Source organism: Tyto alba, unplaced genomic scaffold, assembly GCF_018691265.1.
Source record: "Tyto alba isolate M040663 unplaced genomic scaffold, T.alba_DEE_v4.0 Super-Scaffold_41, whole genome shotgun sequence".
In the NCBI taxonomy this organism is placed as follows: domain Eukaryota; kingdom Metazoa; phylum Chordata; class Aves; order Strigiformes; family Tytonidae; genus Tyto; species Tyto alba.
In genome coordinates, this window is record NW_024881317.1 from 16940707 (window position 1) to 16966701 (window position 25995).

The window sequence follows — 25995 nt, forward strand, 5'->3', positions numbered from 1 at the left end:
TTTTACCATATCTGTAACTACAACACATTCTAATATTTACAAATGGAGAGTGACTTGGCACAATATTGGGTGCTGTCTGTCTGCCATCAGAGAGGCATTCTCCAAATGGGCCTGCCCGCCTCAAGAGCTGGGAGATCTGAACTGTTTGTTTAAAACCCAACTTCCTCCAAAAATAGCCAGGCACAGCTGTAGGTCTATTGACAACTGTTAAATAACTGGAGATTTAGACCAAAACACTGGTTAGAGACCTTTTAGTGAGCAACTAGATATCCCATAATAAGTGGGAATACAGGGTGCCCAAGTTGTTCAGAAACAAGCAATCAGGAAGCAAGCCACTGTGCTAGGCAGCAAGCCTATTAATGCTCAATACTGCCATGGAAAAGAGGTAAGAACTCAGCTCTCGGACCTTAAAAGTAATAATGGACTTTAGCATCTTTCACAGGTTAGAAACTGTAGATGCCCAGTCATCAACAATCTTTGCCTAAGAGATCTTTGTTTCCTCTAGATGCAAAGGGATAGTTACAAAGACCTAAAAATAAGACTCAAAATGTCCTGTATTCTAGCTGAAAAGCAGATAGGAGACAAAGGCTAGGAAATGCTGAATAGAAGAGTAGCTATAAACATCAAACTCCCTCAAGATACTCCTAAATCAGGGCTTTATCAGTGGGAAAGCAAAAATTGCAGTGCTTGTAGTGCAAACATGTAGTTCTACTTGCCACAGTGGGCAACATGTGGCTAGAAGCTTCCAGTAGAGAAGCTCTGCAGCCAAGATAACCACCTCCACTAAGTACCACAAAGATGGTGGGGGGAGAATCCACACACCGGCTCTCACTGCTCTGCACCTCCTCACTTGCCACAAATTTGTGCTTTTCTCCCCATGCTGGAGCTCTACAATTGAGCCTTCTAAGCTGTGTGAGACTAACAGGATGATACTGAGGAAATTGTTCTCGAGCATGAGCCTTGACCCTTCCAGGCAGTGAATATGAGACACATGGTCCGGACAAGTCCCTGGCACATTAGCTGCCTTTGTGCAGTTATTTGCTGATTCAGAGGCGTGAAACTCTAAAAAACACTGTGGAAGCAATGGCACTGCTTGTGGTACTGAAACAGCATGGATTCCTCCTGGGATGTTATGACTTCATAAATATTGACTTTGGATAAATCTTCTGACAAAATTCTGTTTGGTGTTTTTTTTTTTTTTTTTACTTTGTCCTCCCAAGTGGGTTCCCAGAGCTAATTTGCTTAAGGCAACATACATGACACAAGAAAAAGCCCTTTGAATAATGATGCAATTGCTTGGTCATGAAATGAAAAAATGCTGTATTTTGATTGATAGTTGGACTTGATGCCATTTGTTTGATTTACTCTGGATTCTTTGTCACCTCAGCGCTGTTCCTGACAACACATGTGATTATGGACTGATATAATGTCTTAAAGTCTTTTGAATTTTACACTTATCAGTTTTTCTTTCTTTTTATTCCATCTGTAGAAGCAATGCAATTTTACCCATGAATCTTTTTTTCTTCAGGAAATCTTCTGAGCTACAACTAGCTACATGCTGGGCCTCATTCTTTTCTCCTTTGCAGCAGTATGAAAATTAAAGCAACATCATTTACTTCAGTGAAATGATACATATGCAGTTCATTAGAATTAGGTCTAACATACTTTAGAAAAGTATTATTTTTCACTCTGCAGCATGATTATAAGTGCTTTAGTGCACTACTAGACTAATTAGCAGTCACAACTGTCATTCAATCAACATCAGCACATGATTCTCCCAGCGTTATGCTGTGCAGAGCCCTGACGCAGTGCAAAAGTGTTGGGAGGTTACAGTGAAGACAAGTACACAGAGCGAACTGACTCCTTCCCTGCTTTGGAAGGAAAATCAAACACTTCTTCCCCTAGAAAAGCACTTCAGTGTTAAACGTGCTTATGTGTTTTGCTGAATTGGGCCCAAATTTCTAGTCTCTTATTCTCAACAGAACAGGTTGAGAGAATAACCAAGAGAAGAACGAGGGCAGACAATAACTACATCTGAGAAGACAGGAGACTAACTATGACTATGCTCTACCTTGGTGATGGTGAAGGTAGCTTGGTAGATCCAGCAATATTTCCAGGAATGCAAAAGTCAAGTATTAATATTTAATTTTTACTCATTAGTTCTTGCCCCTGCACTTCAGTATGCACCCCTGCACCTGCATCAGACACCACCCCCACCACCCCCTGCCCCAGACTGAACTCACATACCCAGCTTGGAATAGCAGCTGCTCTCAGTTTTTTTCCTCAACATTACACACTTCCCTGATTTACTGATTCTTAGCTGAACTTAAAATTATTTGAAAACCATTGCCACTGAGAAAAACTTTAGAATCCATACTCAAGCACTTGCTGAATGTCTAACCTAGAGAACAACATCCAGGCATCCAGCCTCTGCGATAGGGCTCTGATCAGACACTTGAATGCAAGTCATTGGCAGGAACGCTGCTATCATCATTTCTTGTCATGCTGTCTGCTGGCAACTTGATGTTAAATAGTTTAACATTTGTATCAGCGACTCAGGATATTAATTTGAAGCAGAAGAGAGTTGTTTACCAAAAATAAATAAAAGGCTTATGGATGATGTAAGTAGTGAGCTATGGGGCTTGACTCCCCATACAGTGGACATGCCTAGATGTTTTCCTGCTGATTCATGAAAACAGTTGGACCACAGGCAACCTGCGTACTGATCTGCAGGCAAATCTAATGTCAAAACATTGGTCTATCCTCAAAACATTTCCAATGCATGAGGAACAGCATGAAAGAAAACTCTGTGGTTGCCCCCTCCCCTGTACCTCCTGAGCATTAATAGGTCTCCATCACCTTTTACTCTCGCTGGAGGGTGTTAGCCCTCATACAGTCAAGATTTCCATTCTACACCGAGAAGAATAAAAGTACAAATGAACACTGTGTACTGACTGAATTACTGGGTTATGAAAGAGAGAAAAAGTCAGGACAGTGGAAAATGGAAGCGTGCTGAATTTCCCTTTTTGAAAAGAAGGGGTTTTTAGGATGAGGCATATGCATGCAGCAGTTTAGGGAGGGTATGTACAAGTTATCCTTTTACATAAATGGTCACAGCCAAGACTATCCAGCTGCTTTGTAACACATTTTCTACACTGAAAAGTCATCTTCACAGCCAAATCCCTATGAGCATAATGTGAACAAGATTTTACCCTGTCCTCTGCAGGAAGAGGGAGTCATTTTGGGGCAAGAAACCAAGACATGTTCCACATAACTCATGAACAACAATTCCCTCATCTAATAAGCCCACCCTAGGGTTTATTCTTGAAAAGTTTACCAGCAGAGTAACTAGAATAAATCCTAACACACTTTATTTTATATGCTAGACATTCAGACCATAAATTTAGCAACATATAATCTAGCAACTACAGGATGCACGATTTTTAACTGCCTAATATTCAACAGTTTAATTGAGTCTGATTAACCACAAGTGCCAAACACTTATTGTACAAAACACAGACTCTTCCTTTTATTTTAGTTTGGGCTCTTAAGAAGCATTAGACTGTAGTGAATTGATAAAATCCTGCCTTTTTTTCCCCTCTATTTATCCCTACATAGAGATGTAACGTTGATTGTCAGTATAGTCTTGTTCCTGCCTTCCTCCAAACATCTCACACAAATAACAGATATTTCATAGAAGGAAGAATCTTATTCCCTGAGATGATACAGAACAGTTGAGCTACATAAGAATCTCAGGTGGCACAGCCCATCCAGCCTTACCGTGTTCCTTTCATCTCGCTGTGCAGAGCCCCATCTCACTCCAGCTTGCTCCCTGGCCAGGCATAGCACAAGGATGAGCTGTCAACACGAAGCTTGACCCAGAGAGAGCTGGACTCCACACAGCCAAAGGCTGAGCCCTAATGACAATCCCTCCCAACAAGCGCTTGTGCAGCAGCTCGCTAGCTGCCTGTTCTCTGAAGTAACATACAGTCTGCCCCCTCAAAAAAGCCATTGCTTCTAAAACTTGAATCAAATTTGATTTATCTGCTACAGTGAAATAAAGGGAGAAACAAAGGGAGTTGGGAGGAGAGGGAAAATATTTTATTTAATTTAAAGATTAACATTAGAATAATTTAGCAAACTAGACTTCATATGTTGTCTTTCTTTGGGCATAATGTAGACAGAATTCAGTTCACTTCAGGTAGATGGTCATTAGACTCCAAGCACTTGGAACAAGGGATGTGCACAGGCAAGCGCAAGAGGATGAGGACTAGCGTTCTTGGAACATCTCAGTGTAGGAATATTCTTAGGGCTATTATGCACTACATACTACATAACACCCAAAATCGGAGTCACTGATCTACCTTCCCCTAAAACCTAATCTACATAATATTAACATCTGTTCACCAGGACAATTATACATGTAAGTGTATTTTTTCAGATATATATACACACACACACACAGACTCAGTTTAGATAGTTTCTCACATTCTATAATAAAGTAAACAGAAGTACTATCATGGAAGACACTTTTCTCATGTTTGAAGAACAACTTAGAGATGTTTGGAGAGTGAGTGCAATGATCCTCACTATCTAAATATCTTTAATTCCCAAATTCCTTAAAGTAGGCACTGCTGATTTTTTTCAGGAAAAATATTTCCTTATGCATTTCAGCTACACAGAGAAGAAAAGTAGTTTACATGTAGCTTTGAACAGATGTGTTTACAGGAACAAAAGAAGAAAAACATAACCCTGCAGTTCTGTAGCAATTGTTCTATTTGTAATGTTCCTGGATGTTAACTTTACAGTTTCTGTAGTTTACTGAAGTTCTGTGGAGTTAATTAAAATCCTCTACAAAATCAGATAAACAAGAGGAATGGGGGAGGGAAAGCGTGCAATTTATGTCCTGTCCATTCATCTTGAACCAAGCCTGCCTCATATGTACAATCAAACATCTGTGGAAAGCCTGCACTTTGACCAGAGCAATCACTCCTTGTATTCCAGTTTTGGTACCTGGTTCTTTTCTTGAATTTTGTGTGTATGTATGCATGTATACATATGTGGTTTCAGCATACTTTTCACAAATGAAATAAAAAGTAAGACAGTCTACGTGACATTTATTGATGTAAAAGCCAAAAAAATCTTCAGTCCTTACACTGCAGACAGATGTTTTAGAAACTTCTACTCTGAGATTTTATAGGAATTAAGAAATAGCCTTTGTAAGTCATATGTACTGGTTACACACTGATGTGACAACAATCAATACAATCAAATAAATCTATCTAGATTATATTTACCTTCTACATATGTATAGGATCTTCCAATATATGAGATGATCCAAAATGGAATTAAATCAATGAAGAAATACTGTGTGTTTTTCAGCCAGCTGGGTCACACCCTTACACTGCAAGCAAGAAACAGTTGATGTTCAGTGTTTAAGTAATCATTTTATACAGAAAGATGGGCCCATGACTGTTTATAAGCTCACATTCCTCAGGGCTCTAAGAGTACAGATGTGGTATCTCCACCTGTCATAAAGTCATTCATTTTGGTAACTAAATGTTACTCTTTCTGACTGAACCTGGCATTTTACTCTTCTCAGGTACAACTTGCAACATGTAGAATACAGAATGGCACTGATAAACTCTGAAATTTCTTTAGTCACACCAACATCCTTGCCTCTGGAGTTTGAGAGCTGTGAGACGGACTGAACATTTTAGGTCAACATAACCACTGAGTTAAGAGAATCATACTGATAGAGAAGGCATTCTAAAATGACACAGAGCCAGTAAGAGAATTTGCCTCTCCTAACAATCTCTGTTTCTACAGAGTAACAGTTTCCCAGTCTAGCATCTCAGATAATACACAGTATTTTTGGTACTTACATAACTACCAAGTAGGTTGCAGCAAAACAGACCTTTTTACGGGATATTAAAATTGCTCCAAGTCACCTAGTTCTTACTTTCCATATTATAATATAATTTACTTCCACTATTTCTTTAGCAACCACTGCATCTTTTGGACATTTTGCAGCTCAGAGCCAGACACAGCTAGACCAACTCCCTGAATTCCATACTGCACCACTGAAGCATCTATGTCTTGCCTACCTTATGTCATGTTTTTCCAGGGTTGAATGTTCATCTGTAACATTCAGTATAGTTCCATTTATTTTTCTTTAACAGCCTTCCTTGCAAAAGTTTAGCATTTTCTGTTAAATTATGGATGTAATTTCAGCTTTGAGAAAGCTAGAGAGAAACCTGCATCTCTCTGTATATTATACATACTGTCTGAACAGTGAGTCAGAGCCTAAGCACAGCTTGTCAACACAAGTACCTGAAGCCAAATCATAACCTCCACTTTAAAGTGTGGACTAGATGAAAGGAATAGAAACTGCATTACAATGTCCAGAAATCTGTCAGAGGTTGAGAGAGATCTTCAATCTTAACTAGCACTACATTCTGCTTCCCATGTTCCCAGGGTAGTGTGCAGCTGAGGGTTCCAGGTTACAGTGGGGTGTAGCTGTCTGGAGCAGAAGCGGAGCCAGAGAACCCGGGCTCTGCACAACACATACATAGAAATGCTCTGCAGAAGTAATTCTGAGTCAGCTACAATGTTTGGTTTTCTACCTGCACAAGCTCACAGTTCCCTGCTACGTGCAATGAAGAATGTGAGGCTGTTCAGCTAGGGCATTCTGTTTTGGATGGGACAATCCTCTGCATACTTTGAGATCTAGAGAATTTCCTGACAGATTATGAAATAATTACTTGGCCAGAGACCCAGCCCTGGGCCCATTCAGTAGGAAGGCAAACTTTATTCCCTCTCAATCTCTGACTGAAGCTGGATCGAAAAGCTGGGTTTTTTTAATCCCTAGGGGAAAGCTGATAGTTTTGAGTTGATGGGTTTTCCAAAGAAGTTTAAGTTACAGTGAAAAATGATAAGTTTCCTTTTTTTTTTTTTTCTTTTATACTTTTCTGGTTTTCTCACTTTTGTCCTACAATTTCCTCTAGAAAGAAAGGAGTTGGGGGGAAAGGAGGCTGGGGAAGGAAGAGAGAATGAAAGTGATCCTCGCCCTCACTAGCTTTCATGTATTTAATAAAGCTGTTTAATAGGAGAAAATATGGAGATTATTAAGAAAAGTGTGAAAACATCCTTTTCCTAATTGCTAAAATAACCCAGACGTAACCCAGAAGAGAAGATTCAAACTGTAAAGATCAATCCATCAAAGTCATGAAATGCAAATAACGACAAAGTTTTTGGAATTCCAAGTTTACTGTTAGTACAAGGTAAAACCAAGCTCCAAAAGAACTTCTTCAGCAGCAGGCAGAAGAAAAGTTATCATAAACTTTTGATAACACAAAAAATGATGAGGGCCTTTTGAACTTTGCTGACACCAGATGGAAATATTTGGGGAAAAAAGAAAAAAAGCAAAACCCAGGCAAAATCTAAACACACATGATTTAGAAGCACTTCTGCTTTATAATCACAGTTGACTGATGCAGAAAATACTAGTGTCATAGGGATTAGAACTTCAAGCAATGAAAAAGCAGTGAGAGTATAATGTTCTGGAATTATAAAACTTGAAACAAAATAATGAAACAGAATTTGTGACAAAATTGTTTTTAAGACATAGGGGTGGGTTGTTTTTTTTTTGGGGGGGGGGGAGGGGTTGGGGTGGGGTATGTCTACCAGGATGCACTACACAGGCTTTTAGACCAATACCAAAGACCCTGACTGACACCATTTAGTGTCTGAAAGAAGTTGAAAAATTGCTTCTGTAGTCACTTGTGTAAAAAAGAAGTGGAAAATAAAAAGTGGGACAAATAAATGAAATCAGAACTACTTTTAGGTCTTTGTAATCAGATTAATTCTGATTCATATTACTTTGGGCTTGGACAGCAATATCAAAGGTTACCCTAGAAAGCTCAATCATAGGAAGTGCTAGAACCATCACTGTTGAAAAGTGTGACTGTTGAACTTCAATTGCTAAAAAGGTTCAATATCTTCCAGCAGAAAATTTCCCAGTATCTTCCAAAATTAGGTGTTTCTGTGGATAGATACAATTTTTCAAAATATGCTAAGATGAGGTCTTTTTCACCTGGTGGTACATGAAGTTCTGTACAACTTCTTCTACTGTTGAGAGATCAAGACGTAAAAGCAGGGGCTATCGACCTAGGTAATAAAAGGTGTTTTAGGTTGCAAACACATTAGTGTCTTTTGCATTGTTCAAAATTGGTTCAAATTAAATTAAGTCCTTTATCTCAGCTACGATTGTTCTGTTGAGAGCATCTTTTTAGACAGGAAGTATACTCGCCTTGTATTTCAAAGGCATTTATGTTGAGTGGGTTCTGTATACACACGGTTCAGAAGTGTGTAGTACCTAAACAGTCAGAAAGCAACTGTACAAGAAAACTCAGTTTTCTTTATCGGGTTCCACAGGACACCCAGCCTGCCTGTGGAGTGCAGGTTCTCAAAGACCCTGCCTACTCTCCTCCTGCTCTCCTGCTGCACCAAGTTCCTGTCAGAAAGATGGCTCTTTGAATCACACAGCTATGGGTAATAAAAAACAAAGAACATGAACCACAACACCTCTGTGATTTTGTACCTTACCAGTTGCAACTGTAGCAATATCACCTGGCTGAAAGGTCATTGCTCAAGTAGAGCAATAAATCAGAAGCCCACATACTACAAATAACAGCGCATAGATGAAGTAGAAGCCAGTTTCACAAATCCTAAAGGACACCTTAAGAAGAGTTCAGTGCTCTGCGTTTACCAAGAAAGCTACTGCTTCCTCACTTCTTCATCATAAAGTTATAGCATAACCCAGTGAAGACCATCTGCCCGTTCTCGCACAGGGCAGAGTAAGATTATGGTCATGTGCAAACATCTTCCTGACACATTGCTTAGTTGACTAGACAAGAAATACAACATGGAACTCAACCTGTTATAACAGACATTTCAACAGCATACACCTCTAAGTAACCTAGAATAGATTACAAAATACCACATCTTGGCATATTTACTGGCCCATGTTTTATCAGACAAGATTTGGAATATACATTACTTAGAATCAAAAACCTTTATAATAGAAAGAGGAAAATACATCTCTGTCTCTCTTTACAAAGAGAATAGCTATTGTTTGAAGATGGTCATGAACTTTGAAAGCTAATAATACTCTTTGATGAGAATAACTGATAGGAAGACATATAAAAAAGAATCAAGCCTTAAAACAATAAAATATGTTTCAGGAAGTAGTACCATTTCACTGCAGGAAACAGGGGAACATGTAACAAACACCTGTAGTGTACCTATGAACACCTTTATAGCCACCACAGAAATCAAAGGATCTCACACATCAGTGGATTTTTTGACAAGGTGGAAGAACCATCCCTTCCCAGGACCTTATCTTAATGTGATCCCAAACCCTGCTCAGTTTGGCTGTCCAAGGATGGCTCAGTTATGAATGAACTCTAGGAAATGAAATATGCATCATCCAAGGCTGTCATCATTCTTCACTTTTAAGGCTCCCATGAGACTGGAGAACCTCATGGCCCATGAGACAAAAGCAACGCAAAACAGAGACTCAGCATATCACTTAACCAGATTTACTTCTTCAGATTTTTTTTTTTTTTTCACTCTCCCTTGGAAATATTTCCCTCCAGGGAACCCAAAAGCATTCAAGAACTTCTTTCTTCTGTTTTGCTTCTCCTAGGGCCCTGCCTGCAAAGTCATCAGAACCATTAGGAAAGGCCTCCTAGCTAAAAATAAAGCAAGAGATCTTTTCTACGGACTTCTGTAAAGTCACACTAAGACCTTTTAAGACACAGTCAGTAATCTTTATAAACACACAACATTCAACTTTTTAAATCCTTCTGGCAATGAACAAGGTTGTAAGAATCACATGACACACAGCATTATCATGCTTTTCTTCATGACAGGATACCCAGGCTAGGAATAACAGAGTACTTTTTTTTCTGTTGATGAATATAGAAGGGCTGAAAGTGACAGGAGATGCAGTGAGAAGGATAACATCTTCCTCTAGACTAACTAGCATAGAAAAGATTCTTCCATTCCCTTTTAAAACATAGAATGGACACATTTGAAGCTTTCTATTACAGACATTCACACCTGCCTACACCATTTTGCTTGGCTCCTAGCATGTAGCAGTGTGTCATGGGAAACAGTAGCATTTACAAAGCCCAGCTGTAACATAACGAGGTGAGTCATGATCCAGATATGTACCACTGATAATCACACACCTGGAGAGACAAGCCAGAGCACCAAGAAGCAGATGGGAACTGCAGTCCCCTAGGTGCTGAAGGATGAATTAAACTGCAAGTCGATCAAAAGTAAGGGACAGAAGAAATCTGTATTAGCTTTCTCCCCTACTTTATTTCCCATGGACAGATTTTCATTCAAGGTCTGATTCTGTCTAGAAAGTTTCTACCAGCTCATCTTGAACAACCACCACTCTGGTTGAAATAGGGAAAAAAAAAATAAAAATTCCTAGTTGTTCAAAGCTTTCCAGAGTACCAACATTAACTGACAACTCTTGTTGAAGTACTCCCCATTTCTTACTCCTATGCTTCTTTATCCCTTTTTTACTGTTTACTGTCTCATAAGGGCAAATGATTAAAAAAAAATAAAGTAGATACATACATACACACACACAGAGAATCTATTCCTAATCTTGCTGTTGCTGCAGCCCTTTTAGTTTTGGAAAAGGGAGCCTAGATGTGTTTTAATCACAAAAAGCCGATTAGATAAATCTGGCCTGATTTGTTGTTTATAAGATAAATTGCTGCAACAGTTTCACCTACTGTGGCACACTGCCAGTGCTGGCCCCCAAAGCCGATATGAGTGCCAGTTCTAGCTCACTCACACTCCCCCCTCAGTATTTACTCCAATAGTCATTCCTTTACCTTCCTTGTTCTTCCATGACTGTGAGTACACACTGTTATAGGAACATAAACATGAAAACTCTTGAGGTTATAAATCTTATTTTTTACAGAGTTGTTGTTTGTTTTGTTTTGTTTTCAAACAAAAAAAGAAACTCACTGCTGTTGTCAATACATACCTTTCAGCAGTTTTGTTTCTAACTCCAACACACCGTTTTCTGATGACAGTGCACTACTTTCCCAGTCCATAATGCGCTCATTCACCACAAATGAAGGGTGACAGACAAGTTCAGCAATCAAGGGAGAAATACCATCACTTATCCCCTCATCACAGCTGCCAGGCAATGGGAGATGTGGAGCTTGTTGTCAAGTCACACAGTTCTAATAAGTCTTTCAAAAGCAAACCCCTGCTCAGCACTGGCCAGGTATGCATCTTACCCATTTTTCCTGTACCCTGACTTGTTATCAAAGTTACGATGTGTGAAGATAAAGCTGATCAAAAACAGCATGGACTTTATGTACAAATCAGAAGTTATTTGTCAAGGCCTGAAGTACAAAAATAATCCTAAATACCAGTTGAAGACTATTATATAATATACTACAACCTGAAATGTGACTTGAGAAATCTTATATATGTTTTGCAATATCCCTGAAAAACAATATGCTATAGGAGCTTAAGTCACCCAGTCAGCCTCTCAGTACCACCATAAACTGTGCAGCATTATGCTCTAGACAGCCACATAATAAAAGTCAGTGACAGAAAACACTGATGGAGATAGGCCATTACTCTGCCCACCCAAATTGTTCCTATATTGCCTATTGTTAGTCCATTTTAGTTTTCAAGTCTGAAGGAACAGAAGCAACATTTTAATTTTCCTCTAAAGCTATCCTACATTTTAGGCTGACTAACTTCTCCTTGTCTTCAACAGATACTAAATTCACATCCAAATTGACCTCCTTCCTGGAATTTGTCTAGATGTCATTAATCTAAGGAGAGAATTTTGTCACAGCTGGAGTTAGTAAGCATCAGCTATGGACAGCAAAAACAAAGAACTCCCTAAAGCTCATGTGCAGACATTCTGGCACCTAAATGCAGACTAAACTATTTCTATACTGTCCTTGCAATCTCACTGTATTTCTTATATTTAATCAAAATAGCTATAATTTTCTTAATCTCTTTAAATTTATGACTCCTTGTCTCTCCAGTGTCTTCATTTGTGTCTATGTTATTAAATTGTCCAATAATTCTAGTTCAAAGGTAGGTTGAATAACCTAACCCACAGAGGCTATGAATCTTGTAATCAAATAATCATAGAAAATTCTAATGGCAGGGACTCCAGGGACTTCTCCTCTGCCCCACAGCAGGATAAAATCTGACAGTTGCCTCTTAGAGCTCTGCTTAACAGCCCAAGTGATAGAGATTTTACAGTCGCCCAAAGAAAGAATAGTACATTATTCCTAACTAAGCATGAGCCAAAATTAAGCAGAAGTTATCTTATTGCAATGCAAGCCCTTTATTTATTTTCCTATCAAAACTTAAAAACACATTATTCTTTCTACTTTGCAGTACTTTTCTAGGTATCGGAAGGCATTATTTAAGGAGGGAATTTTTGTTCTCTCAGAGAGTTTAGCTTTTTGAGAAAACACCATCACTATTGGAAGATGAAAGAAACATACTTAGACCTTCTGGGAGCTCTAAAATATTGGTTTATTTCCTAGCATATTTGACACAGCTGTTTCTACACTTATTGAGTAGTGACCAAATACGAATGACATAACTTATCTTGACCACACCAGAATTTCACAAGTGACTCACTGACCCTTTTCCATCTATGCAACTGAGAAATTAATAACTTCTAGTATGTTCTTATTTGGGGTTACTCGTGTACGGGTCCTTTGGCACAAGTCAGAAAAGCATATTGTATGGTGGCATTGCAGGGTCTCTGAGGAGCAGCTAGAACACCTAAGAGCTGCAACTATGTCTGTGTTCAATTACCTCCTACCCTTTTTCATTCTGGCCAATGTAAGGAGCAGGACAGAGCAATTATGGATATCAGAGAACTTTGTGCTGGCCATCAGAGCCAAACAAAAAACCAGCTGTCTGGGAAGAGTATAAGCACATGACTGTATTTGCACACTTTGCAATTGAAACTTAACATACATGAGTGAATGATGACAAATACATCCCTTTATCTTTTTCCCCTCTAATCTTCCTGTGCTATGGTTTATGATTCATGTGATTCCATGAATGTTAATGATGTCAAGCCTTTCGAGAACCTAAACAGCAAAGAATCATTACCCTGACTGTTTGTAATTCACCCCATTGGATGACAGCTTTCTGACAACAACATGCTCTCACTGTAGCTGTGAATATGTACACCAAGCAGAGCGAAAAACTGTTCTCAAACTCTGTCCAGTGTTGAAACAAGCCCGTCAGACACCATATTCTGTAAGTCTTGATAAACACAGTCAGTGGCTTCCGTTTCACTCTAGCAAGAATGAACATGTATCCTTGTTTTCACAGAACCCTTACAAGAATTTAAAAGCAACTGCATCTTGGTAAATTGCAACAAAGCACTCATATTGATCAGTATGGATAGCATCAGTGAATCAAATCCCAATGCCCTGAAATTAGTGAGAGTTTCTAAACAGCAGAGCCAGGTTGCAATCCTTATTTATGAGCTTTTAAAAACTGAGCATCTATAACTTGCTGCTCTAATATACTGTGAAGTTTTATTCTATGTTAATAAGATGAATACTGACTTGGCATTTTAAAGAATAATTGCTTTGTAGAGTTTAAGAGAATACGTTTTAAAGACAAATATTTGATATTAAGGTCTTTCAATAAGAATTGGTAGAATATTGAATGGGCTAGTAAATACCCCTAAATAAATGTTTGATATGCGCACTAAATTTAGGGGAGTTTGACTGCAAATGAAGATTTGTATATAACACTAATAGAAATACCATCTCTTTGCATTTCAAATGGGATTTTGAAATACAGGAACTGCTATTGTAAATTGGGCTAGTAGTCCAGTCAAATCTGCTATTGTTTTTCTTTCTACTGTGACTAAAGATAATACTTGAGAGAAAATCCCAAGAATTCATCAGTTCTTTTGGCCTCACTGATCTGATGGTAACAAGTGTTACTGTTCATTGCTTTATTGTTCATGCACAAAAAAGAAGGAAAAGAAAGTGCAACTGTAAAAACCCTGCTTTCCAATCTGTTTGAATGTTCTTGCCCATGTGTTATGGAAAAGGTGAAAAGAAACACAGGTGGGCTTTTTCAGAGCACACACCATTACAAACACAGCAGTCAGGCCTTCTGTCATCTCACCCACAGCAACAGTCACACTTTCCTCTCACATAAGTCATTCCACTTCCTAGTAGTAGGGGAGTGCAGCTGCATCACACTTCACTCTCAAAGCACTGTAATTAGCTCAGTATTCCTTTCTGTCCTGTTCTTTAAACATCTACACAGCTTGTTTGCTTGTGACTGCTGCTTCATTTTGAGCAGATAATTTCACTGAGTCATTTCCAATGATATCTCATCTTTTTCCTTAGCTTTGCAGCCATGGTTTATGTGTGACTGGCTAAAATTATTCCTTCCACTGCATGTTATTGAGCATTTGACAATCATTCCAGCTGTCATCATGGTGCCCGAGTCTCTGACTTCACTTTGTACCCAGTCTTCTGCAGTTTTCCCTACTGCTGTGTATTTAGCAAAGCATTTCTAAAACTTCCATGCAAAATGTCAGCCCTCTGCCCATTCAGTTTTCTCCCATCAGTTTCTTCAAACTGTCAAGTTCACAGCAGCCATCAACACTAATCCTGAGATATTCCTTTAAACACCAGTTATTCAATTCAGTGTCAGCTGTTTCCATCCTGTAGCCTGGAAGATCTTCACTTTATTTCTCATACTATGCAACATTTATGTAAAATATAATATGTTGTGCTGAGGTTTGCATTCAAATTGTCATAATACATCACATTCCTGACAACTTCAAAATGTAAAGGAAGTCCCAGTACTACTACTTCAACAGTCTTAGAAAAATACATTTCGTAATCTTTTATTCACTGAGTCTCTTCAGAATGTGTAATGGCATTTACAGACTTTCAGAAAGCTGCTGTGAGGGTGATCACTCCCTCTCAGCAGCTGCTCCGCTGGTTTCCTGTTAGGTAACTGGACTATGAAAGTGCTCTGCATCAACAGTTGTCCTGCTTTACTCCTTTGACTTCAGATTATTTTCTTCTTCATAGCATTTTCCGACAGGTCTCTTTATCCTTGTTTACACTAGAGAAATTATTTATTGCTGGTTCGGAGTGCAGAAGGGGACGCAATGGCAAACTAAGGGCAGAATGTGCCAGATTAACACCAGTTCCCAAAATGGTTCTGAACCGACTTTGTCGTTGTGTATGCTGGCAGCAAACCCACATTCATCTGTGATTCTGCTGCAATACTGCTGACATTTATTATCAGCAAGAAATAATTTCCCTAGTACAGACGTATTTTTTCTTGCCAGATATTAAACCTGTCATTCATAAATACTAAGCAAAGTCATTTTGCCATAGAACCATTGGGAATAACTTCTGCTTGAAGTCATTTTGCCTCTCACTGTTGAAAGGTTTGAAAAGAAGTCAATGGAACAGTAGGCCAGATTTCTGAATGGTCTAAATCTGTGCATTCCTGCTGGTAGTGCTGATAAGGCCTACACAAGAGCAGGGAGCATGTTTTAAATTCACCATTTTCCTTTCATTTCATTAATGTAATATGCTCTGGTAATCTTCATGCTAACATCATACAAAACCCCCTTTGGTTTAGAAGTCAAAGTCCCACAAGCATGCAAAACTTCTGAAAACATGTATTTGGGTGTAAGATCCAATCCATGTTTACAATCAGAGGCTGCTGTAAATTGCTTTCAAAACCCAGCTTGATGGAGGCTTCTACTGCTCTGTTCCTCTCATTTAGAGGTCATGAACTGTAGACTGGAAGCAATGCAAGGCAAAGATCATTTTTACACTGAACACTGTTTGACATGAGCTCTGACTATTGCTCTGGGTGTGATCATAACAAATATTAAATAATGCAATAACCAGACTCTCCTCCTAAATAAATTCCGCTAGCAATGTGCACCCCACATACAGCAAGCCAGGGCCCAACAGCAGGCAGTCATCTGGCAGAAGCAGCAATCAAAATCACTTCAAAGGCTAGTTATTCAAATGCATCCTTCTGGTTTCAGGGAGCTAAATCCTAAAGGTAGCATCGGTATATTCCTTTCAGTACTTTTTCCATCCTTTACTTATTTACAGTTATTTTTCAGCTGTACTGAGCACAAATCAGAAATACAGGGAAGTCCTACAATTCCACTCCCATTTTCTTTCCCTCTCTACAATAGTGACACATTTGGCTTGCCTTCCAACTCATCATTCACCTGTGTGTCTCTGACTGAACAGAGATCTGCATGTAGATCCTTCATAAATTTTCAAAGACCAACTTATGCATAAGGACTCTCTACCCAAGCAAACCAGTAAATATTGTAGGAAGACCTCTTTTGGCTACCTGGAGAAACTAGTGAAAACCCTGAGAAAGCTGCATACATTTGAACCACAAACATCAGGAATACCTGCATTAAAATCCCTGCTTAAGAATAGTTCGGTGGTAAGAAATGCACATAAAGGAAAGAAATCCCACCTAACAGGCCCTACAGCATCTTCAGCAAAAGTCCAAAGGAACCTCAGATCTTCACATAAAGACTTACACTGTAAATTGCAATGTGTTATACTGAAAAAGGTCTCCACAGTTTGAAGAAAACATATCTAACAAATGAGTAGTTGACTAACCAAAGATAAGCATTCAGTACAAAGTACTGAAACCCTCAAGACTTTTAGTCCAGCCTTATACAGACTCAGTTCCAACAATTTCAGGAGTTGTGTATGGACATTCACTAATTCATCTGTTGAGTTTATCCAAAAGGTGTCACAGCATATTAGAGGGTCATTAATTTTTAGTACACCAATTCACAACACACTCAAAGTCCATATCCTGCAGGTTTGTATCAGAGTCTTTTTTTTTTTTTTTTTTTTTTTCCTATCAGCTGCCAGATCAAGGACACATGATATTTTATGGAGACTTAATATCCTACAGGAGTATGTGTCCAGAATGCAAAACTCCATTCCTCAGAATAGAGGACATCTCTTGTGTTACTCTCTAGAAGGTATACTGCTATCTGTCCTTTTCCAAAGTTTCGCTCTGCTAGTAGGAGGTCAAATGTAATTTTTCCTCAAGTATGTAATCAGGAGGAGGATGCTTGTATCTCACTTAGTAGATGAAACTGCCAGGGAAAGAGTCCAGTTGCAGAGACAGAATTTCCAAGAGAAAGACATCTGTTCACTAACAACTGGACTGCAATTACCACACATTTTCTTCAGATGTTACTCACCAGTATGGAATCAGAAAACAGATACAGAACTGTATTTTCTATGTTAGTTTAAGTCTTTGGAGGCCTTCTAAATATTTGAAGTAGCAGTAGTCTAACAGTAGGTTTTAAGAGCCCTGGGAAAGATCACCTAGACCCATAATGCCAGACCAATACAAATGACAAGTGACAACCACAGTCCCTAAAAGCTGATAGCCTAGCTAAGCAAAAGTAAGATGAACCACAGACAGGGTATTCTTACTTTAAAGCTAGGGAAACAGGGCACAGAGAGACCAAACAGCCTACCTAGCTCTCTGGGAAGTGAACTTGGGTGCTCTAAATTAACATCGTAACCAAACACCATCCTTCTCGCATAGTTTTCACGGAACTAAACATACGAAAGCATTCTGTGATTTGCTTTTTCCTTTGTTCCAGGACAACCTACTACAGCCCAGGGCACATTAAAGTAAAGTAGTACACTACAGCCCTTCCATTCCCCTGCTGCAGTCTAGCCAAAGCACTGAAACTGGAGCCCAAACACTGCAGTATTTAGATAGTGTTTCACATACTATACTCTGCATAATAACCTGAGAAAACAATACTCCTACTAACTGGCTCCAAATCCATCTTAGTGTGTGCCTTCCAGGTCCTCTTCTAGACACCCATGGATGAATGGGACTAGATTCAGCTGTGCTGGAAAAAAAGACAAATATAATAGCAGTGCAAGGTGTTGCACCTTCCTTTCTCCTACCACAACCAAGTCACTTTCAAAGAGGGTATCTGCTGGATGCTTCCTTGGTATCCCCAAAAGAATAGCTGTAATGATTATGGAGGTCTAAGCTGCTGACAGTATATTCTGAAACGAAGTCGCTGGCCCAGCAGCTGCATTACCCTTGTTAAAAGGGGCCCAGAGAGGGTAGAAAGGGCATAATTATCCTAGTCAAGAAATTTACTTCTTCAGAGTATGCTGGTTACAACATTCATTGTCTGGATTAAGCAAGCATCCTCTGAATCAACATCTGAAGTTGTCTTTTCCTTTATTCCCCTCTGAATTTCATCAAAACTCACCTGACCTCTTTGCTAGGGTCTAGGTATTAAGAAGCTGATTTCATATTACTAGCCTGACAAAAAAACATTTTAAGAATTATATTGGAGTTAGAAACCAAACCTACCTTTAAGTCATGATTTTCAACTTTTATAACTTGGACAAGGTGTTTTTTCCCCCTTGTGGTTTTACAGTGGAGGATTTGCAGGAGTGTTCACACCACAGTTCCTTAGAGTCTTAGATTTCCTGTTAATGCACTCTGAGTTTCTGCCCTATGATTAGACACTCTCCATTACAGAAACTTTCTAAGAAAACCCATACATTTCTAAGACTGCTACTGTGACTCTATAAGCAAAACTGAAGTCACCACTGAAGACAAGGATCCTATGACTAGAGTAATTATTAATTCCATATCTCTTCTCCTAATAGATTATTTTGATCAGGTTTAAATGATACTTTGAAAATAGCTACTGAACTAAAAGCCTTCCTTCTTAGGTTCACAGTACTGCAGTGGTGATAGTTTTAGCAGAATCAGGGGATCTCATGTGAAGATAAGGTTGTAGTTTACACCTGAAATGGATATGCTGCTGCATCCCAAAACTCCCATAAAGTGCTTTTCTTGGACAGGAAGTTGGACTTCTCCTCCTCTCTGATATTTTGGCTCAGTGAAAACACTGACTGGCAGTTTGCAAGACATCACTGCTTTGCACCAGCCTGAAACTATCTTAAGTTAAAAGTGGAAAACCTGAAGCCTGACAAGCATTGAGCTTGACCTGGGTGTTCTCTTGGTATAAAGCTTTCTTTCTTCAGTACACAGCATTGTATGAAGTAAGCCTCCCATGACAGATTAAAAAAAAAAAACCTTAAAAAATCAACACACTACAACACTGTTAGAACACACATGGAGAACAAAGGAATGTCAGGCTAATTTCCTCACCCAAATTTGTCACAGCTGCTTAGCTATTTTCAACTACAGTAATAACAATAATAAACAATTATGGTGAAATTAATGAAATTGAGTTAATGACTACTTAAATATTTTTAAAATCCATTAGTAATAGAAACATAAATGTTATTTCAGGGGAATACACACAAAGAAAGAATGTTTGTTGCAAGACAAAATTATTCAGCTTAGAATTGCACTTTCTTAGCATCAGTTTAAATCTTGAAAGTAATTGTTTGTTTAAGAGGACTTATTAAGAGGGGCTAGAAGACAGGACAATACAAGTGGGAATCTAATTCTGATCCTATTGACAATACAGAATAACAGAGGTCTCTGGACTTCATCTGATTCAACAGCTGTTCAAAACACACCTGACTGACACTGCTTCAGGTTGCTCAGGGACCTGTTCTAAGTCAACAAAAAAAACCAAACCGGTACCTACCAGTGAAATTACATTCATTCAAATGAGTCTTGGGAATGAGCCTAATTCAAGGAAGTTTTTTCCAGTTTTGCTATCACACTTGAACTACTGCTTCCACAGAGTGGGAAAAGTATCATTATCCAGCTGATCCAGATTAAAAGTATTAGAAAATATTTTTTTCATATATTAATCCAAAATTATTACCTTAATTCAACTAAGTATTACCACATCCTTGGGAATTGTATCAGCAGTATCAAATAATGTTATCTCTATAAAAGGTCAACAAGAATAATTCTATTTGAGGACGGGCCTGCTTTGATAAAGATTAAGATTTGGTAAGTATTAATAAAATAAGTGCAAGTGCAGTATAAAGGTTAGAGTGTAGGATAATGAGTCAAAATACTTGACTCTCTTGGCCAAGCAGTCTTGAACCAGATATTCAAGTATTTAAGAGTAATTCACTGATTTTGGAATCGAAAGTCTAAATACTGTGAAACTTCAGGTGTGGGACAGCTGGCATTGTAGAAAAAGAAAGGACAGCTGATGTTGCTTCACAGTCAAGCCACAAATACTTCATGAATACAGCTTCTGGAATGCCTCACACTAATACCTGCAGCATTCAACAACATCAGTATGCTCATAGCAGTTTACTCTTGACTTATAGTCTCCACATGTTCACTTCACAGTTATTCCTTTAAAACTACTAGGAAAATATCAAGAGTATTACAGATATTTGAAGTACAAATTCCACCACCATGCATGACAGGATTCAGCTCTTAATCTCCAAGACAGTCAAAATACAAGAAAATAATTCTTTACCTTCTTGTGTATGTCTTTCAGGGGAATGCCAGAGGTAAACAACTCTTTTTCCCTCTGTCCATGTCTCCTCTAATGCTTGTCCAATCTTTGTCCTGTCTCAGGCAACAAGAGTAGTAGTTGCAGAAGGACTCCTGGTGTTATGAACAACTGTCAATATACTTGAGAATAACAATAATAATCTACTACCCAGTGCCAAGAAAAATGCTCTGTAAATCTTTAGCAGTTACCTGAACTATTGCTTAGGTCTGAGCAGAACAATGTTTTGTTGAAAAAATAAAAGTTTACCAGTAAATTTTTAATTACACATTAGCCTCCCACATAATTTATTTTCCATTTCCTTGGTTCTTACTGAGATCAGTGCTCTGAGTCATATTTTATCCCTAAGTCTAGCATTTGGAGCATGCAAGACCTTCCAAGGAAGAGTTCCAAAAGCTTTCTGAAGTTTTGGTCCTACGTGCTCATAGGCTGCCTTTACCCCTGCTCCCAGTGCTTTTGGACAGCTTCCTCCTGAACAGAATCAAGATTTTCTGTGAACCTGCCATTGCCTAGGCAGCAGTCAGTGAAATCACAGAGACGTGCATGCTGCTGAACAAAACGTTCCAAGCATTTTTTTTAAAAAAAAAAAGGAAAAAAAAAAAAAAAAAGAAGAAAAAGCTAGCAGCTAGCATGCTTTTTACTCAGTTTCTTACTCCACACACACACACACCCCGGTCCATAAAAATCCTCAAGTTTTATAAGATAGCAGAACTTATGGAAAGACATGGAAAAGACATTACCGTTATATTATTAAATACACCACAGTATCTGTGCACATGTATTTATGCTTCTAAAGAGAAAAGTTAAAAGAGTATTTTAAAAGCTAAAGGGAAAACATTTCTAACTTAGAATCAATCAAATTCCATTTCTTACATGATTCCTCTACACCCCGCTTTTCTTTTTTCACCCCTTATTTTCTTCATTTTTCACTTCATTAAAAAACAAACCAAAACAAAAGACAAAGACAAAATCCCGAAGAACCTTCTGCAAGTTTCCCTGAGGCATCAAGTAAGCAAACAGAACATACTTTTTCTCCAAATCCTGCAAGGTATGTATTTGGATGAGGAAGAGAATCTTTGTTCTTTGTAAGTGACAGCAAACAGATGAACAATTTTTGAAGGGGGCGAATGGAATAATCAAATAAATACATTTATCTAGTATAGTAAATTTCATGTCCTATAAAGCGGTAAAAATGCAGTGGGGCTTACCTGAAACTTCCTGTTGCAGACAAAAATAAAACTCTGCATGTGAAAATTAATTATTCTAAAATCTATGGAACTGACCTCAGAATTTCAGGACTGGTTTTGTCTTTTTTATTTTTTTCCCTCTTCCTTATTTTTTTTACATTTTTTCTTCTCACTTCCAATATCCAATCTTACAGCCTTTGCAAAGATAATCTTTAACTTTTGGGACAGGGCCCTTATGAAGACTACAGGTTTTCATGTACACATGCTGATACAGGCTTTAAAGTTACTGTGCTGCTACTCTACCTTTTCCTGATCTCCAGGAACTGGTACAAATTATACATTTGATTTAGTGTCCATTTGGACAATGGTAATCTCATTAATTTTTTGAAGCCTCCTGGAGAACTATACATATTTATGTAACACTTCTTGAAACTTTGTTTGGAACTTTTCAGGTAGAAGCTCTGGAACAAAGAATCTGGAAACAGCTGAAAATCAACAGCAAACTGAGGGAGACCCTGCTACGCCAACCATCCTCAAGACAGAAGGTGCAAGGTCCTGCCTTCTCCACTAAGTTGCCAGGCTCAAACAACCGCTGACTGACAACTGTGGTGTTTAGGTATATAGACTTGTTATTTGACTGCTGAATTCCTGTCCTCATTAGTGGTTTCATGGAAGATGTTGCTTCAAATTTGGTGATGGATTTAAAAAAAAAAAAAAAGATTGACAAATTACCCTGAGGTAAAAAGAGACGGTAAATAGAAGGATTTATAATCCAACAAAAGAAAGAACTGTAGAACAATAGAAGACTACACCTTAAAGTCCTCATACTTGTCTGCAAGAAAATTGTAATGTCCTCAAAGTGGCATATTACAGTTGTTCTTCTATTGTGTGGTCTCATGTTTCATGGCAAAATTAATTTTCTTCTTTCTTTCACCAGACGCTCTGGTTTTCTAAATTTGTTCCCGTGTCCTAAAAGGCCTTTCATTTGTCTGTTTAATAACCTTGTCTTGGATTATTAAACTCTGCAACTGCTTGGACCTTGGTTCTAAACAAAACAAAACAAAGCAACCTTTCCTCAAGCACTGTCAGTAAATTTAAGGAAATGAACTGCACCCCAACACCACCAAAGAAGAGCATCTCTCATTCTTATGGCTTCAAATTTGAAAAGGAGTAGAAGAAATCTGTATCACCCCCTCTATCTGGAAGGAGTGGAAAATGTAACCATAATCTCATTGAGGGAGAAGATTAGAGTGTTGCTACTATCACTAGCAGGGTCCTTATTCATGACACTTGAGGGGTTTGTATTTGCATTTTTTGTTTGTTTGTTTTAAACACCTGGCCTAAATTTCTACCATTATGAAACATGATCTTTCACTCACAGATTTTGGGGGTATGGACTGTTTTATGGTTCCCACAACAAAGCAGTTCTTTTTCTTACAAGGACAAGTCTGAATGTGGGATTTATGCAAAGGTGACTTCAAACTGACTGCTTTCATCAAATATATAACGCTGCTGCAAGCATGCATGCAGCCCCTTCTTTGTTTATATGATCGAAGCATAGCAGTTGGTGCAGCAGATAAGACAGGCTAAACTCTTTCTTTCAGGTTTTTTAGCTTGCTAGGCTTCTGATAAAAGTTATAGACTGAGAAAGGTGGATGGAGTGGGACATAACTGTATGCACAAAATGAAACACTTAATAAAACAGAGAATGAGATTCAGGGAAGTAGGTTTATGCTCTTTAACATATCTGCTTCCAGAAAAATAAGACACAAAAAAAGTGCACAAATATGAGGAGGTAAGTAGTTTGCACAGTTATAAAAATTAGCCATCAACTATTCTATGGGTAGGAACAACTTTAGCATGGTAAGTAGCATACACAGCATAGAACTTCATAATTTAAGCAATCATATAAAGTATCATGTAATTCTGCAGAATATTAAATATGCAATTTTAGGGAAATGTGGAATTAACTACTTCCTGGGCTTAATTTGTGAGCATCTTTAGAACAGTTAGGATTCCTAACACTAGTAAAATTCTATTACCCAAAACACTATGGTTGCCTGTTAAAGAAACATTTTTTTGTTCTGTTTTTCAATGCTTGTAACAGAATGATGCTTTTGTGCTCCTAGTAATAAAACACTACCTCTGTATTGTATTGGACAAGTTTTAAGAAAGCACATAACCCCCATTCTACTGTTAAAATCTCTTACTGACCTTCAAACTCTGCTCTGGGTAAGCAGCTTTATGGAGAAAGAATCTACTTAATGTGTGCATACAACACAGTCATGCCCTAACATGCAAAATGTCCCCTTTTTTTTTTTTTTTTTTTTTTTTTTTTAATTAAGGAACCATACCAACAGGAAAGAACTCTTTCAGTGGTAGAAAAACTTCATATTGCAAAAAACTGAACAACTGCAGTGAGTCATCCACTGGATCATTAACTCAATGAAGTTACAGAATCAACTGTAGCACTGGATCCAAACAAGGTGATATGAATGTTCAATTTTTCCTACATACAGAAGCATGTTTTCACCTACCTCACCTCCCGTATCCTGATTGGTACATATAGTCCTGTTTGATCAGGTTCAAAACAGACTTCATTAAAGGAAAAAGGATTGAAGGAGGTGATAGGCACCAGAGTAAAAAATCCCAGACAAACCAATCAACCAGGAAGCATCTAGGGCTTCAGGAAGGTGTGGCTCATTTCAGTCTTTAAAGTGTTTTAACGCTTTCCTGTTTAATGACAGTGAGGGTAGGAATTCAGATGAAGGATGATAGGATTTCTACCTACTGGATAAACTATATCTCAGAGCTGCCAAAAATCTACCAGTGCTGCTCATTGGTTCCCATCCTGCCAAACATCTTAAGTCCAACAGCCAGAAGCAACTCCCAAATGCCACTATCTTGAGCCATCAAAATGAGATGCCTCCCACCAGACATCATGCAGCTCTGTGGCCTGTTGTCTTTTCATTCTGTTTAAAGAATGAAATACTTAATGTACAAGATTGGACACCACTGATGTAGATCACACCTCCCACTGTTGCTAGAAGCTCTGTGCAAACTTCTGTCTGCATCAGCTACATCCAATTTCACATTTTTGAGGTTTTCTTTGCTACTAAAACAGCTAAGGCCTAAACTTCTTTAAAGAAAGAATATCAAAGCTGAGACTGAGGAAAACATTGAGGAAGTCTCAAAGATGGATTTATGTGGGAACCTCCTGGCCCTTTTCAATTCCAGATATAGATCAAGCAAACGAGACACAGACAGAAAGGAGATCTCTGCAGCATTGTTGATTCTCAAGTTCTTGTGAAAGCAAGAAATATTTTTAGCACTTGCACCTCCACTAATAATAAAAGCAGGAGCACTAGCAGTGTTGTATTTTTATCATGAAGCGTCCAAGAAGGCCTGGATGTTGCTGTAGAGTCAGCCAGATTTCAGCAATACAAAAACCAGCTGCACTCTCCAGCAGTACAGTTGTAAGGACAAAGTTTTGTAGAATCAAAGACAGCTGCAACATGCTTTAAGTAACTGCATATAATCCCAATTCCATTCCCTGTTGCATGCAGGTACATTAGAGGAATGAAGATTAATGTTGCTACATGTTGGACATTGACTTTAGTTGCAGCTCCAGAAGAGAAGAGCTAACAGAGCTCAAATCCAATGAAGTAGCATTTAAATACTTATTTAGTGTTGGAAATTTCCAAAAGTTTTGAGACAAAAATCCTGTAACATATTGCAAGGACAACCCCACACTTCACGATGAAAATATACATGTCTTACTAGCTTGGTTAAACAAGACAAAAGATTTTTGTCTCTGTATCAAGACTGTTGGCCAGACCACAATGAAATACAATATGAGTAGATGTTGATGGGGAAATAAAGGAATCAATCAAAAAAATTGCTCAGTTGAAGAAAGAAAAAAAAAAAAAGGCCAGAAAAATGTTTGAACCTGTTTGATCTATAGCCTAGAGCTCAGATCCTGCCAGAAAATACACTGTTTTAATTTTTTTTTAAAATATTTGGGGGAGGCATAATGGAGTAACAGCACCATTTTCTGTAAAGAAAACGGTCTGTTTAAGAGACATTTTAGGCCAGTTTGAAGATTTTATGCATGTTTGTCTCTGATTTTCCAAGCCACCAAATCATTCAAAAGTCTTCTCCGATCGGAGGCCTTTGATTTGCACAAGTTCTGCAGGCATGTCTTGCTTAAGGTCAGCAACATAATCTTTGAGA

General features: G+C 38.3%; 1 protein-coding gene across 1 annotated transcript in view; it reads right to left on the minus strand.

The window, feature by feature from the left end:
- Nucleotides 1-25995, minus strand: part of THSD4 (thrombospondin type 1 domain containing 4) — a 351408-nt gene that overhangs the window by 319355 nt on the left and 6058 nt on the right. The window lies entirely within an intron of this gene.